The 16,681-nt window shown below is 38.4% G+C and overlaps 1 non-coding gene across 1 annotated transcript; it reads left to right on the top strand.

Annotated features, from left to right (window-relative positions):
• Positions 1 to 7,670: 7,670 nt before the first annotated feature.
• Positions 7,671 to 7,778, top strand: LOC130947181 (small nucleolar RNA R71). Its single transcript, XR_009072582.1, has one exon. It is a non-coding gene; the product is annotated as a small nucleolar RNA R71 (small nucleolar RNA).
• The last annotated feature ends 8,903 nt before the right edge of the window (positions 7,779 to 16,681 follow it).

Genomic DNA, 16,681 nt, shown 5'->3' with positions numbered 1-16,681 from the left:
GATTCTTGAACACAGCTACTTTTATGAGTCTTGGCCGTGGCCCTAAGCACTTTGTTTTCTAGTATTACACCAGATACATAAATGCCACAGACCATGACTGGGTGAACCTTTCAAATTGTGACTCAGCTTTGCTAAAGTCCCCAGTTAGAGGTGTCCAGAGTTCTTAAGCACACTCTTTTGCTTTGGATCACGACTTTAACACTCAGTCTCAAGCTTTACTTGGACCTGGGCATGTCAAGCACAGGTTACAGCTTGAATTAGCCGCTTAGGCCTGGATTTTATTCCTTGGGCCCTCCTATCCATTGATGCTCAAAGCCTTGGATCCTTTTACCCTTGCTTTTGGTTTTAAGGGCTATTGGCTTTTCTGCTTGCTTTTCTTTTCCTCTATTTTTTTCGCCACTCTTCTTTTTTTCAAGCTTTGCTTTTTCACTGCTTTTCTTGCTTCAAGAATCAATCTCATGATTTTTTCAGATTGTCAATAACATTTCTCTTTGTCATCATTCTTTCAAGAGCCAACAATTTTAACATTCATACACAACAAGATAAAAAAATATGCACTGTTCAAGCATTCATTCGGAAAACAAAAAGTATTGTCACCACATGAGAGTAAACAAAAATCCAGTGAGGGTTCAATAACTCATCAACATATATCTGTGCTTAAATTACTAATTGTTTTGCAAGTTTGTACAATATTTTTCTTTCCCATCTCATTTACTAAAATGCTTTATTATTTGAGGGTTGGCTATATATATATATATATATGACTCCTTGAGAATGTGAATTAATTTGGCTACATGTAAGTTTTATATATGATGGAAAATTGGAATTGCATGACTCATTTAGGTAGATGCATTTAGAATAGGTTGCATTGCATAACATTCCACCACTTTAACCTAACCTTAATCTTCATCTTGGATTTAGCATGAGGACATGCTATTGTTTAAGTGTGGAGAGGTTGATAAACCCATATTTCATGAGTTATTTTGTGCTTAGTTTGAGTGATTTATTCAATCCTTCACCCACTTATTCATATTAATTGCATGGTTTTACTTTCCTTCCTATTATGTGGTGTATGTGAAAAACATGTTTTCTAAGCTTTAAAATTAATTATTTTAATTACCTTTATTTCCATTCGATGCCGTGATTAGTGTGTTGAGTAGTTTCAGATTTTCTAAGGTAGAATGACTTAAAGGATGGAAAAGGAAACATACAAAAATGGAAGGAAAGTGCGAAACGGAGTTTTGAAGAAACTGACACCCACGCGATCGCATGGATGACGCGATCGCGTGCCAGAAGCAAAGAAGCAGCGACGCGGCCGCATGACTGATGTGACCGCGCGCCTTAAGCAGAACGCATACGACGCGGACGCGTGACTGACGCGACCGCGTGGCAAGGAAAAGCTCCAAATGACGCGACCGCGTGACGCACGCGGACGCGTGACAGAGGCCACGAATAAAAATTTACAGAATACGCCCCCAGCGATTTTTGAAGCCCTTTTTGGCCCAGATTCAAGTACAGACAGCATAGACTAGAGGTTATTGGTGCACGAAATTGTGATCACTACTTTTACATAAACAATCCCCGGTAATGGCTCCAAAGACTTGGTGCTCAATACCATGGCATAAACACAACTTCGCACAACTAACCAGCAAGTGCACTGGGTCGTCCAAGTAATAAACCTTACGCGAGTAAGGGTCGATCCCACGGAGATTGTTGCTATGAAGCAAGCTATGGTCACCTTGTAAATCTCAGTCAGGCAGACTCAAATGGGTATAGTGATAAACGAATAAAGCATAGAGATAAAGATAGAGATACTTATGTATATCATGGTGAGAGCTTCAGATAAGCGTATGAAGATGCCTTCTTCCCTCTCTCTTCTACTGTCTTCATCCAATCCTTCTTACTCCTTTCCATGGCAAGCTCATGTAGGGTTTCACCGTTGTCAGTGGCTACATCCCATCCTCTCAGTGAAAACGTTGCCTATGCTCTGTCACAGCATGGGTAATCATCTGTCGGTTCTCGGTCAGGCCGGAATAAAATCCATCGATTCTTTTGCGTCTGTCACTAACGCCCCGCCTGCTAGGAGTTTGAAGCACGTCACAATCATTCAATCATTGAATCCTACTCAGAATACCACAGACAAGGTTAGACCTTCCGGATTCTCTTGAATGCCGCCATCAGTTCTCGCCTATACCACGAAGACTCTGATCTCACGGAATGGCTGGCTCGTTTGTCAGGCGAGCACTCGGTTGTCAGGCGATCAACCATGCATCGTGTATCAGGAATCCAAGAGATAAACACTAGAGCCTTGATTGCTTGTAGAACAAAAGTGGTTGTCAGTCACTTTGTTCATAAGTGAGAATGATGATGAGTGTCACGGATCATCACATTCATCAAGTTGAAGAACAAGTGATATCTTGGACAAAGAACAAGCTGAATTGAATAGAAGAACAATAGTAATTGCATTAATACTCGAGGTACAGCAGAGCTCCACACCTTAATCTATGGTGTGTAGAAACTCCACCATTGAAAATACATAAGAACAAGGTCTAGGCATGGCCGAATGGCCAGCCTCCCAGTGATCAAAAGATTCAAAGATCTCCAGATGTCGAATACAATAGTAAAAGGTCCTACTTATAGAAAACTAGTAGCCTAAGGATTACAAAGATGAGTAAATGACATAAAAATCCACTTCCGGGCCCACTTGGTGTGTGCTTGGGCTGAGCAATGAAGCATTTTCGTGTAGAGACTCTCCTTGGAGTTAAACGCCAGCTTTGGTGCCAGTTTGGGCGTTTAACTCCCATTTAGGTGCCAGTTCCGGCGTTTAACGCTGGAATTCCTGAGGGTGACTTTGAACGCCGGTTTGGGCCATCAAATCTTGGGCAAAGTATGGACTATCATATATTGCTGGAAAGCCCAGAATGTCTACTTTCCAACGCCGTTGAGAGCGCTCCAATTAGGTTTTTGTAGCTCCAGAAAATCCACTTTGAGTGCAGGGAGGTCAGAATCCAACAGCATCTGCAGTCCTTTTCAGTCTTTGAATCAGATTTTTGCTCAGGTCCCTCAATTTCAGCCAGAAAATACCTGAAATCACAGAAAAACACACAAACTCATAGTAAAGTCCAGAAAAGTGAATTTTAGCTAAAAACTAATAAAAATATACTAAGATCTCAACTAAAACTACCAAAAACATACTAAAAACAATGCCAAAAACCGTACAAATTATCCGCTCATCACAACACCAAACTTAAATTGTTGCTTGTCCCCAAGCAACTGAAGATCAAATAAGATAAAAAGAAGAGAATATGCAATGAACTCCAAAAACATCTATGAAGATCAGTATTAATTAGTTGAGCGGGGCTTTTAGCTTTTTGCCTCTGAATAGTTTTGGCATCTCACTTTATCCTTTGGAACTTAGAATGATTGGCTTCTTTAGGAACTCAAATCCAGATAGTGTGTTATTGATTCTCCTAGTTAAGTATGATGATTCTTGAACACAGCTACTTATTGAGTCTTGGCCGTGGCCCAAAGCACTCTGTCTTCCAGTATTACCACCGGATACATACATGCCACAGACACATAATTGGGTGAACCTTTTCAGATTGTGACTCAGCTTTGCTAAAGTCCCCAATTAGAGGTGTCCAGGGTTCTTAAGCACACTCTTATTGCCTTGGATCACAACTTTATTTCTTTCTTTTTCTTTCTCTCTTTTTTTTTCGCTTGCTTTTTTTTTTGTATTCACTGCTTTTTCTTGCTTCAAGAATCATTCTTATGATTTTTCAGATCCTCAGTAACATGTCTCCTTTTTTCATCATTCTTTCAAGAGCCAACATTCATGAACCACAAATTCAAAAGACATATGCACTGTTCAAGCATACATTCATAGAACAAAAGTGTTGCCACCACATCAAAATAATTAAACTGTTATAAAATTCAAAATTCATGCAATTCTTATCTTTTTCAATTAAGAACAATGTTTATTTAAGAGAGGTGATGGATTCATAGGACATTCATAACTTTAAGGCATAGACACTAAGACACTAATGATCACAAGACACAAACACAGATAAACATAAGCATGAAAATTTCGAAAAACAAGAAAGTAAAGAACAAGGAGATTAAAGAACGGGTCCACCTTAGTGATGGCGGCTTGTTCTTCCTCTTGAAGATCTTATGGAGTGCTTGAGCTCCTCAATGTCTCTTCCTTGTCTTTGTTGCTCCTCTCTCATGATTCTTTGATCTTCTCTAATTTCATGGAGGAGAATGGAGTGTTCTTGGTGCTCCACCCTTAGTTGTCCCATGTTGGAACTCAATTCTCCTAGGGAGGTGTTAATTTGCTCCCAATAGTCTTGTGGAGGAAAGTGCATCCCTTGAGGTATCTCAGGGATCTCATGATGAGAGGGGTCTCTTGTTTGCTCCATCCTTTTCTTGGTGATGGGCTTATCCTCATCAATGGGGATGTCTCCCTCTATGTCAAACTCCAACTGAATAACAGAGGTGACAAATAAGATGAGAAAAGGCTAACCTTGCCAAGGTAGAGGACTTGTCCGCCACCTTGTAGAGTTCTTGGGCTATAACCTCATGAACCTCCACTTCTTCTCCAATCATGATGCTATGGATCATGATGGCTCGGTCTAGAGTAACTTCGGACCGGTTGCTAGTGGGAATGATTGAGCGTTGGATAAGCTCCAACCATCCTCTAGCCACGGGTTTGAGGTCATGCCTTCTCAATTGAACCGGCTTGCCTCTTGAATCTCTCTTCCATTGTGCGCCCTCTTCACATATGACTGTGAGGACTTGGTCCAACCTTTGATCAAAGTTGACCCTTCTAGTGTAAGGATGTTCATCTCCTTGCATCATAGGCAAGTTGAATGCTAACCTTACATTTTCCGGACTAAAATCCAAGTACTTCCCCCGAACCATAGTAAGATAATTCTTTGGATCCGGGTTCACACTTTGATCATGGTTCTTGGTGATCCATGCATTGGCATAGAACTCTTGAACCATCAAGATTCCGACTTGTTGAATGGGGTTGGTAAGCACTTCCCAACCTCTTCTTCGGATCTCATGTCGGATCTCCGGATATTCACCCTTTTTGAGTGAAAAGGGGACCTCGGGGATCACCTTCTTCAAGGCCACAACTTCATAGAAGTGGTCTTGATGCACCCTTGAGATGAATCTATCCATCTCCCATGACTCGGAGGTGGAAGCTTTTGCCTTCCCTTTCCTCTTTCTAGAGGTTTCTCCGGCCTTGGATGCCATAAATGGTTATGGAAAAACAAAAAGCAATGCTTTTACCACACCAAACTTAAAAGGTTTGCTCGTCCTCGAGCAAAAGAAGAAAGAAGAGAGTAGAGGAAGAAGAAGAAATGAGGAAGAAGGGAATGGTGGTGTATTCGGCCAAAAAGGGGGGAGAAGTGGTGTTTATATAGGAGAGAGGTTTTTTTGGGGAAGAGGTATTGAGGTAATTGGTGAATGGGTGAAGAAGAGAGAGAGAGAGTGGTGGGGTTGGTGGGGATCCTGTGGGGTCCACAGATCCTGTGGTGTCAAGGAAAAGTCATCCCTGCACCAAATGGCATTCAAAATCACGTTTTGAGCCATTTCTGGCGTTAAACGCCAGGCTGGTGCCCATTTCTGGCGTTTAACGCCAGGTTCTTGCCCTTTCCTGGCGTTTAACGCCAGTCTGGTGCCCCTTTCTGGCGTTAAACGCCCAGAATGGTGCCAGACTGGGCGTTAAACGCCCAACTGCTAGCCTCACTGGCGTTTAAACGCCAGTGAGTTCTTCCTCCAGGGTGTGCTGTTTTTCTTCCTGTTTTTCATTCTGTTTTTGCTTTTTCAATTGATCTTGTGACTTCTTATGATCATCAACCTACAAAATGAGATAAAATAACAAAGGGAAATATATGAAATATAACATTGGGTTGCCTCCCAACAAGCGCTTCTTTAATGTCAGTAGCTTGACAGAGGGCTCTCATGGAGCCTCACAGATACTCAGAGCAATGTTGGAACCTCCCAACACCAAACTTAGAGTTTGAATGTGGGGGTTCAACACCAAACTTAGAGTTTGGTCGTGGCCTCCCAACACCAAACTTAGAGTTTGACTGTGGGGGCTCTGTTTGACTCTGAATTGAGAGAAGCTCTTCATGCTTCCTCTCCATGGTGACAGAGGGATATCCTTGAGCCTTAAACACAAAGGATTCTTCATTCACTTGAATGATCAGTTCACCTCCATCAACATCAATCACAGCCTTTGCTGTGGCTAGGAAGGGTCTGCCAAGGATGATGGATTCATCCATGCACTTCCCAGTCTCTAGGACTATGAAATCAGTAGGGATGTAATGGTCTTCAACTTTTACCAAAACATTCTCTACAAGTCCATGAGCTTGTTTTCTTGAGTTGTCTGCCATCTCCAGTGAGATTCTTGCAGCTTGTACCTCAAAGATCCCTAGCTTCTCCATTACAGAGAGGGGCATGAGGTTTACACTTGACCCTAAGTCACACAGGGCCTTCTTGAAGGTCATGGTGCCTATGGTACAAGGTATGGAAAACTTCCCAGGATCTTGTCTCTTTTGAGGTAATTTCTGCCTAGACAAGTCATCCAGTTCTTTGGTGAGCAAAGGAGGTTCATTCTCCCAAGTCTCATTTCCAAATAACTTGTCATTTAACTTCATGATTGCTCCAAGGTATTTAGCAACTTGCTCTTCAGTGACATACTCATCCTCTTCAGAGGAAGAATACTCATCAGAGCTCATGAAAGGCAGAAGTAAGTCCAATGGAATCTCTATGGTCTCATTTTGAGCCTCAGATTCCCATGGTTCCTCATTGGAGAACTCTATGGGGGTCAGTGCACGCCCATTGAGGCTTTTCTCAGTGGCGTCCACCTCCTCTCTTTCCTCTCCAGATTCGGCCATGGTTATGGCTTTGCACTCTCCTTTTGGATTTTCTTCTGTATTGCTTGGAAGAGTACTTGGAGGGAGTTCAGTAATTTTCTTACTCAGCTGTCCCACTTGTGCCTCCAAATTTCTAATGGAGGATCTTGTTTCAGTCATGAAACTTTGAGTGGTTTTGATTAGATCAGAGACCATGGTTGCTAAGTCAGAGGGGTTTTGCTTAGAATTCTCTGTCTGTTGCTGAGAAGATGATGGAAAAGGCTTGCCATTGCTAAACCTGTTCCTTCCACCATTATTGTTGTTGACACCTTGTTGAGGTCTCTCTTGATTCTTCCATGAGAAATTTGGGTGATTTCTCCATGAAGAATTATAGGTGTTTCCATAGCGTTCTCCTAGGTAATTCACCTCTTCCATTGAAGGGTTCTCAGGATTATAAGCTTCTTCTTCAAATGAAGCATCCTTAGTACTGCTTGGTGCATTTTGCATTCCAGACAGACTTTGAGAAATCAAATTGACTTGTTGAGTCAATATTTTATTCTGAGCCAAAATGGTGTTCAGAGTGTCAATCTCAAGAACTCCTTTCTTCTGATTAGTCCCATTGTTCACAGGATTCCTTTCAGAAGTGTACATGAATTGGTTATTTGCAACCATTTCAATTAGTTCTTGAGCCTCTGTAGGCGTCTTCTTCAGATGAAGAGATCCTCCAGCAGAGCTATCCAAAGACATCTTGGACAGTTCAGAGAGACCATCATAGAAAATACCTATGATGCTCCATTCAGAAAGCATGTCAGAAGGACATTTTTTGATCAATTGTTTGTATCTTTCCCAAGCTTCATAGAGGGATTCTCCATCCTTTTGTCTGAAGGTTTGGACTTCCACTCTAAGCTTACTCAATTTTTGAGGTGGAAAGAACTTTGCCAAGAAGGCATTGACTAGCTTTTTCCCAAGAGTCCAGGCTTTCTTTAGGTTGAGAGTCCAACCATATTCTAGCTCTGTCTCTTACAGCAAAAGGGAATAGCATCAGTCTGTAGACCTCAGGGTCAACCCCATTAGTCTTGACTGTGTCACAGATTTGCAAGAATTCAGCTAAAAACTGATGAGGATCTTCCAATGGGTTTCCATGGAACTTGCAATTCTGTTGCATTAGAGAAACTAATTGAGGCTTAAGCTCAAAGTTGTTTGCTCCAATGGCAGGGATAGAGATGCTTCTCCCATAGAAGTCGGGAGTAGGTGCAGTAAAGTCACCCAGCACCTTCCTTGCATTGTTGGCATTGTTGTTGTTTTCGGCAGCCATGGGTTCTTCTTCTTTGAAGAATTCGGTTAGGTCCTCTACAGAGAGTTATGCCTTAGCTTCTCTTAGCTTTCGCTTCAAGGTCCTTTCAGGTTCAGGGTCAGCTTCAACAAGAATGCCTTTGTCTCTGCTCCTGCTTATATGAAAGAGAAGAGAACAAGAAAATATGGAATCCTCTATGTCACAGTATAGAGATTCCTTGAGGTGTCAGAAGAACAGAAAAATAGAAGAAAGAGGTAGAAGAATTCGAACTTAATCAGATAGAGTTTGAATTGTGCATTGAGAAGGAGTGGTACTCCATAAATAGAAGGATGTGAGAAGAGGGGAAGAGAGTTTTCGAAAATTAATTAAAAAGATTTTGAAAATATTTTTGAAAAACACTAATTGATTTTCGAAAAATAAGAGTGGGAAAGAAATCAAGTGATTTTTGAAAAAGATTTTGAAATTAGAAGTTAAAAAGATTTGATTGAAAACTATTTTGAAGAAGATGTGATAAAAAAATATGATTGGTGTTAAAAAGATGTGATTGAGAAGATATGATTTGAAAAACATTTTAAAAAGATTTGATTTTGAAAACAATTTAAAAAGATTTGATTTTAAAAATTAATGACTTGCCTAACAAGGAAAGATATGATTCAAACATTAAACCTTTCTCAACAGAAAAGGCAACATACTTGAACTGTTCAATCAAATCATTAATTGTTAGTAAGTATCTTTGAAAAAGGAAAGAAATTGATTTTGAAAACATTTGATTGAAAAGATTTGATTTGAAAAAGATTTGATTTTGAAAAACTTTGAAAACTTGAAAAAAATTTGATTTGAAAACAAAATCCTCCCCCTTGTGCCATCCTGGCGTTAAATGCCCAGAATGGTATCCATTCTGGCGTTTAACGCCCAAAATGCTACCTTTTTGGGCGTTAAACGCCCAACCAGGTACCCTGGCTGGCGTTTAAACGCCAGTCTGTCCTTCTTCACTGGGCGTTTTGAACGCCCAGCTTTTTCTGTGTAATTCCTCTGCTGCATGTTCTGAATCTTCAGTTCCCTGTACTATTGACTTGAAAATAGAACCAAGATCAAATAAACAAGGCATGCAAGACACCAAACTTAAAATTAGACACTAGACTCAAACAAGAAAAAATATTTTTGGTTTTTATGATTTTGTAAAATTTTTTTGTGCTTTTTTTTTCGAAAATTATATGAAAACAGAAAATGAAAGTTTCAGAATTCTCAATTTGAATTTCCAGGAATCATTGCAATGCTAGTCTAAGACTCCGGTCCAGGAATTAGACATGGCTTCACAGCCAGCCAAGCTTTCAAAGAAAGCTTCGGTCCAAAACACTAGACATGGCCAATGGCCAGCCAAGCCTTAGCAGATCATTGCTCCAATAGCAAGATTGATAGAGATCAACAAGCTATTGTGATGATCAGTTGAAACCTCGGTCCAATGAGATTAGACATGGCTTCACAGCCAGCCAGATTTCAAGAGATCATCATGAAACACTAGAATTCATTCTTAAGAACTCCGAAAAAAAAAATACCTAATCTAAGCAACAAGATGAACCGTCAGTTGTCCATACACAAACAATCCCCGGCAACGGCGCCAAAAACTTGGTGCACGAAATTGTGATCACTACTTTTACACAAACAATCCCCGGTAATGGCTCCAAAGACTTGGTGCTCAATACCATGGCATAAACACAACTTCGCACAACTAACCAGCAAGTGCACTGGGTCGTCCAAGTAATAAACCTTATGCGAGTAAGGGTCGATCCCACGGAGATTGTTGCTATGAAGCAAGCTATGGTCACCTTGTAAATCTCAGTCAGGCAGACTCAAATGGGTATAGTGATAAACGAATAAAGCATAGAGATAAAGATAGAGATACTTATGTATATCATTGGTGAGAGCTTCAGATAAGCGTATGAAGATGTCTTCCCTTCCGTCTCTCTGCTTTCCTACTGTCTTCATCCAATCCTTCTTACTCCTTTCCATGGCAAGCTCATGTAGGGTTTCACCGTTGTCAGTGGCTACCTCTCATCCTCTCAGTGAAAACGTTGCCTATGCTCTGTCACAGCATGGGTAATCATCTGTCGGTTCTCGGTCAGGCCGGAATAAAATCCATCGATTCTTTTGCGTCTGTCACTAACGCCCCGCCTGCTAGGAGTTTGAAGCACGTCACAGTCATTCAATCATTGAATCCTACTCAGAATACCACAGACAAGGTTAGACCTTCCGGATTCTCTTGAATGCCGCCATCAGTTCTCGCCTATACCACGAAGACTCTGATCTCACGGAATGGCTGGCTCGTTTGTCAGGCGAGCACTCGGTTGTCAGGCGATCAACCATGCATCGTGTATCAGGAATCCAAGAGATAAACACTAGAGCCTTGATTGCTTGTAGAACAAAAGTGGTTGTCAGTCACTTTGTTCATAAGTGAGAATGATGATGAGTGTCACAGATCATCACATTCATCAAGTTGAAGAACAAGTGATATCTTGGACAAAGAACAAGCGGAATTGAATAGAAGAACAATAGTAATTGCATTAATACTCGAGGTACAGCAGAGCTCCACACCTTAATCTATGGTGTGTAGAAACTCCACCGTTGAAAATACATAAGAACAAGGTCTAGGCATGGCCGAATGGCCAGCCTCCCAGTGATCAAAAGATTCAAAGATCTCCAGATGTCGAATACAATAGTAAAAGGTCCTACTTATAGAAAACTAGTAGCCTAAGGATTACAAAGATGAGTAAATGACATAAAAATCCACTTCCGGGCCCACTTGGTGTGTGCTTGGGCTGAGCAATGAAGCATTTTCGTGTAGAGACTCTCCTTGGAGTTAAACGCCAGCTTTGGTGCCAGTTTGGGCGTTTAACTCCCATTTAGGTGCCAGTTCCGGCGTTTAACGCTGGAATTCCTGAGGGTGACTTTGAACGTCGGTTTGGGCCATCAAATCTTAGGCAAAGTATGGACTATCATATATTGCTGGAAAGCCCAGGATGTCTACTTTCCAACGCCGTTGAGAGCGCGCCAATTGGGCTTCTGTAGCTCCAGAAAATCCACTTCGAGTACAGGGAGGTCAGAATCCAACAGCATCTGCAGTCCTTTTCAGTCTCTGAATCAGATTTTTGCTCAGGTCCCTCAATTTCAGCCAGAAAATACCTGAAATCACAGAAAAACACACAAACTCATAGTAAAGTCCAGAAAAGTGAATTTTAGCTAAAAACTAATAAAAATATACTAAGATCTCAACTAAAACTACCAAAAACATACTAAAAACAATGCCAAAAAGCGTACAAATTATCCGCTCATCAGTTATAAAGTGTGGGAATGCATCCATTCAGAGGGGGCTCGCATTTTTGTTACTTCTGATGATTTAGATTTAGTTTTGAGAGAGGTTCTCTCCTCTCTCTCTTAGGATTAGGATTTAGGACTTCTCTTAGCTTGTAAGTAGGGGTGGAAACAGGCCAGGCCAGGCCAGGCTTTGCTCTTAACAGGCCTGGCCTGTCATACAGTTGATTGGCCTGAGCCTGGCCTGCAGCCTGTTATAGGCTCTTTATAAAGTACTAGGCCTGGCCTGTTATTCAGCCTGGCCTGGCTTGAAGCCTGTTAAAAGGCTTGATAATTTTTTTTTTACAAAAATAAAAATATTATTTAAAAAAATTATTTTTTAATAAAAATAGTTATATGTAATATGTCATATATTTAATATTTATAAAAAATTTTAAACTTTTAACATATTTAAAATATACAAAAATATTTATAATAAAATATAATAAATTTAAAATATCTCATAATTTTATTAATAATAAATAATTATTTATATATTTAATTATATTTTAACAGGCCCAGGCAGGCCTGACAGGCTTATAAGGCTAATTAGTAAGCCTGGGCCTGGCCTATTAATGTAATAAGGCTTTTAAAAGAGCCTGTGTTTGTACCTATTTTATAACAGGCCAGGCCAAACACAGGCCAGGCTGCAGGCCCCTGACAGGCCGCCTGGCCTTTTTTCACCCCTACTTGTAAGAGTGACTCTCGATCCAGGTTTTTATGTTCCTTTGTTTTTAAGCTTCCCTTTCACTTTATTTATTTATTCCAACATTTGAATTAATTATTTACTTTTATAATTTAATTTATGAATTATTCCATGTCACAGATTATTGTTTGAATTAATGATAATTGAGGTATTTTCAGTTTATGATTGCTTGCTTTTATTTACGTTACCATTGCTTCCGATCTGAAGATATTTTATTCCAGCAATTTACTTTTTCCCCCTTTTGGTCTTGGTTAAGAAATCAGTAACTCAACAGTTATCAAACTCAGCGTAAGTGATAATCGTTATCTTGCTAATTGAACTGAACTTCAACAATCCCAACTTTTTTTTAGGAAATAAATAGGATTCGAAGGTCAAACTAATTAGTCCCTTGACTTACCTTTGCTTCAAATGTTAACTAGGTGGAATTAAGATACAACTTTTATTATTGTTGAGAGGGATAACTAAGTTGGACTTCTAATTTCTCTCACCTTGCCAAAAGTTGCTTTACAGTATTTATTTATTTTAATTGCCATTTATTTTACTTGCCATTTATATTATTTATTCCTCATTCTTGAAACCCCGAATTCACAATCTCCATAGCCAATAATAAGAACATACCTCCTTGCAGTTCCTTGAGAAGACGACCCGAGGTTTGAATACTCGGTTAACAATTTTTAAAGGGGTTTGTTACTTGTGACACCCAAAAAGTTTGTATGAAAGAACTTTTGAAGGTTTAGAAACTATACTTGCAACGAGGATTTATCCGCAAATTTCTAGACCACGCAAAAGTTCTCTCATCAACTGCTCCAAAAAAATACAAGATAATGCAATCATCGTAATCAAAATGTTATAGATATGCCTATTATCTATCCCCTTCTATCTTCTTCTTCTATTATATAAAGGAAAAATGTTTATGTCTAAAATGTTAGAAGGTTGCTCTGATATTGCAATGGAGATTATGTTTTTCATGTTGAATAAAGTTACAAAAAATAATTTTATACCAGTGATAGTAAATTAAATATTTTTCTTTTTCCACAACAAACTCACAAGAGCGAAACCAACTCATGTTAGTAAAGAACAACATTGCAAGAACCTATCATTAGATTAAGAAACCACACAAAATAGAGATAATATCAAATAAAAATATATTTAAATGCTCTGTAGAGGGCTTAATAGCTTCTTTTGTTGTGCATGTGTAGAAAATTCAATGCCAAACAAGAAATTTTAATTTTACAGGTTTATTATTTTTTTCTATTAAATTATCATTCAAATATAATAAAATTAGTATTGGCATATGATATATTTATTTATTTCTAAATTTTGTAGTTCTTCAAGACTCAAGAATTTATTGATAAGGAGATGTATGAGGAATTGCGAAAGATTTTTACTCAATACAAATTCAGAAATTACTTTAGTTTTATCTTAATATTTTTACTTATAATTTAATCAATAATTCCAAAAAACACACATAATTATTTTTTTCTTTGCACTTGTTGTAGGCACACGAAAGATTCTTTAAATACAGATCCGTACTTTGGCTGACCACTTAACAAAAAAGTCTTTAAACAAAAATAAATATATATGACTTTTGAATATAGCTCATCTTTTGTAAACAATCATGTTTTTATATTTATTTTTTTGACTTTGAGTTAGATAGAAGAAGATAAAATACTATTGTGATAATTATTTTATAGATTATATTATTTGTAAATAGGTGATGTATGTTTATTTTAATTTTATCATTTTTATATTGTCGTTGTTTGTAGATAGGTGATATATGTTTATTTTAATTTTATCATTTTCATATTATCATTGACTACTCTATATTATTATTTTTATATTATTCGAATTTAAAGTTTCAAAATTATTAAATTAATCAACTTTAAATCCAATAGAAAAAGCGACTAACAATGCCGGTTAAACTACTAGTAATAATAAAGGTAAAATGGGAAGATAGAATTAAACACCAAACTCCTATATTGTCGTACTTGTTAAGCCACTAGTAATAATAAAAGTAAGAGGTAATGACCAAATCAGTACCCGAAAGATTCAAACGCTGACATTTTGATACCTGATTATTGTTACAAAATGGTACCTGAATATTTTAAAAATTTGCCAAGCGTGTCCTCGTGCTTGCCGGACCATGGCTCCGGCGAGTAAGATGCTTACGTGTTCACTGGTTTTTGCTGACAAGAGAAGTTTATTTTGAGTTGGAATTTGTAATTAAAAATATTATTCCAAACCCTAATCCCTCCCCCTCCCTCATCATAGCCCCCTTTCCCTTTTCCTTTTCCTCCCCATAGCAGCCCCCTTCCCTCTCCCTCCCTCTCATCTCATCTCATCTCATTTCTGCAATAAAAAAGAACAACAATCTAATATCTCAAAATTCTATCCTTTCAAAGCAACTACAAATCAAAACTTTCGATTCTCTCTCTCAGATCAGAGAAGAACAGAACAAGAATCTGAGAAGAAGAAGAAGAAGGAATAATGGATCTAGCACTAGAGGAGCTACAATTTCTGAACATCTCAGAAATCTATTACCCTTTTTTTCCTCTTCGCCTTTTCTCTCCTCTCTACCGCCGTCGCCGTCTTTGCCGTTGCTTCCCTCTACACCAACAAAGTTGTCTCCTTTTCCTCCACCGTCTCTGCAATCTCCAAAATCTTCAAGCATTTGTTCATCACTTACCTCTGGGTCACACTTTTGATGTTCATCTTGTGTTGGTCATTGTGAATTTGGTGAGATTGTTGGTGTAGAACATTTTTTACTATTTGTAAGAGTAACCATCACCAAGAAATTGATAAGAGTGCTTTACATGATCATCTTGGTAAGAAATTTGGGGGTTTGTAGGTGAAATTTTTTCTTTTTCTTCTTTTTTAATATAATTGATGGAATAGTATAATACCTTTGAAAAAAAACACAAATGGTATTGGTAGATTGTAATTTGAATATTGTGTTCTGTTGTGCATGCTTATATATGTGCCTTTATATGATCTGCGATGAGAAGGAGAGGGAAGGGGGCAATGATGGAGAGGGAAAGGGAAGGGGGCTGCGATGGGAAAAGAAGGAAGGGGGGAGTGTGTTGGGGGCTGCGATGGGGATGGAGGGGGAGGGGAGGGGGGCTGCGTTGGGTAGGGGAGGCTGCGATTGGGAGGGAGATGGAGGGAGAGTCTGCATTGGGAAGGGAGGGCTTAGGGTTTGGGGGGTGGTTTGCCATGTCACCAAAATACGGTGGCCATGTCAGTATTGTGATTGTCGGAGATTTGCTCCGGCAAGTTCGGGACACGCTTGTCAAATTTTAAAATCTTCTAGGGACTATTTTGTTAATAACAAAAGTCAGGTACCATTTTGTCAGCGCCAGAATCTTTTGAGTACCGATTTGGTATTTACCTCTAAAAGTAAAATAGGAAGATAGAATTAAACATCAAACTTCTATATCCTCTTTATATGGGGAATAATGGACAAAAGTACATATGAATTTTCTCACGGTGGACAGATGTACACTCTAACTTTTTAATGACTCATCTGTACACACCAATATCAAGCACCATTGTCATTTTTACCTTTTCGTCGTCTGAGTAACTTTTCCCGTCGTAATGAATGTCAGGTGACTTTGTGCATTGTGTGACATGACCTTTTCGATGACGATACATTGAAAACTAAACAATAAATGATTGAATTTGTGAAATTTGAATAAATAAAATTTACAAGTGATTTAGAATCTTGCTTCTTTTCCTTCCTTCTCCAAAAAGTAGATGTGAATCAAGGGGAATGGATCCTCTCAATTGTTAAAAAAAATTGAGAGTATAAAGTGTGATCTCTAACTCTTCATTGTTCTCTTTTTCATATTTATTTTTTGTCCCACTTATAAAATTAATGGTGGAAAATCACACTTTACTCCTTCAATTGTTAAAAAAATTAAGAGGATCCATTTCCTTAATTAAGGGTTGTAACTCAGAAATAACTGTTAGGACAATGTTCGAAGTAAATTTTGGAAAAGAAAGGAAGAAAATGAAAATTCTTAATAACTAGTAAATTTTTTTTATTATTAAAATTTAATAAATTTAATAATTTATTATTTAATTTTTACCGTGTCATCAAAAGATTCATGTCACATCATATACAGGACCACTTGGTAGTCATTATTATTAAAAAATTATTCAAGTGACAAAAGAATAGAAATGACAACAAAGCTCGATATTAATATATACAGATGACTCATTCAAAAAATTAAAACATATATCCATCCACCGTATAAAAATTTATGTGTATTTTTGTCTATTATTCCAATATTATTATAGATAACATGTAATACTTTGTGGCTCCTCCATCTAAACGACTTTTAGTGCAAATAAAATAAAATACATGTTTAATTAAAAAAAAAATCTTGCCCGATTTAAAAGTTATACGTTGTACATACAGCAGCTATATGTAAGGCATTAGATGCCTTCTCCCAAGGGTCCATC

This window comes from Arachis stenosperma, chromosome 8 (genome assembly GCF_014773155.1).
Source record: "Arachis stenosperma cultivar V10309 chromosome 8, arast.V10309.gnm1.PFL2, whole genome shotgun sequence".
NCBI lineage: Eukaryota > Viridiplantae > Streptophyta > Magnoliopsida > Fabales > Fabaceae > Arachis > Arachis stenosperma.
This window is presented reverse-complemented; position numbering and strand designations above follow the sequence as displayed.